Here is a 401-nt window from a genome sequence, read left to right on the forward strand (position 1 = left end):
GCGCGCTCGCCCCTCCCCCGCGCGCCGCCCGCTCCCTCCTCCCGGCCGCCTCGCGCAGTGTGTGTACAAACACAAAAGACACGCCGAAGGGCCGCCGGCTCCGGCCGAGACGGCCGCCTGCCCGCCCCCGTTTTAACTCCGGCTCTCCGGCCCCGCACTCCCACCCTGCTCCGTGCGCACACGTCTTGGAACTCGGGAAGCCCGGGTTTGGGGCGCCGAGGGGGAAGTGAGGGGGGAGGGGCGGGCGGGAGGAGGCGCGGTCGGTGAACACCCGGCCTGCGGGCGTCTCAGGCCGCGGCGGGGAGGGCGAGGGAGGGGGCGCCCCGCTCCGGCGCGGGCCCAGGCGCGCGTCCCCGAGGCGCCCCGGGCGGCGTGGGGGCGGGGAGGAGGGCACCGGTGGC

The sequence above is a fragment of the Lipotes vexillifer genome, unplaced genomic scaffold, assembly GCF_000442215.2.
Source record: "Lipotes vexillifer unplaced genomic scaffold, Lipotes_vexillifer_v1.1 scaffold634, whole genome shotgun sequence".
NCBI lineage: Eukaryota > Metazoa > Chordata > Mammalia > Artiodactyla > Lipotidae > Lipotes > Lipotes vexillifer.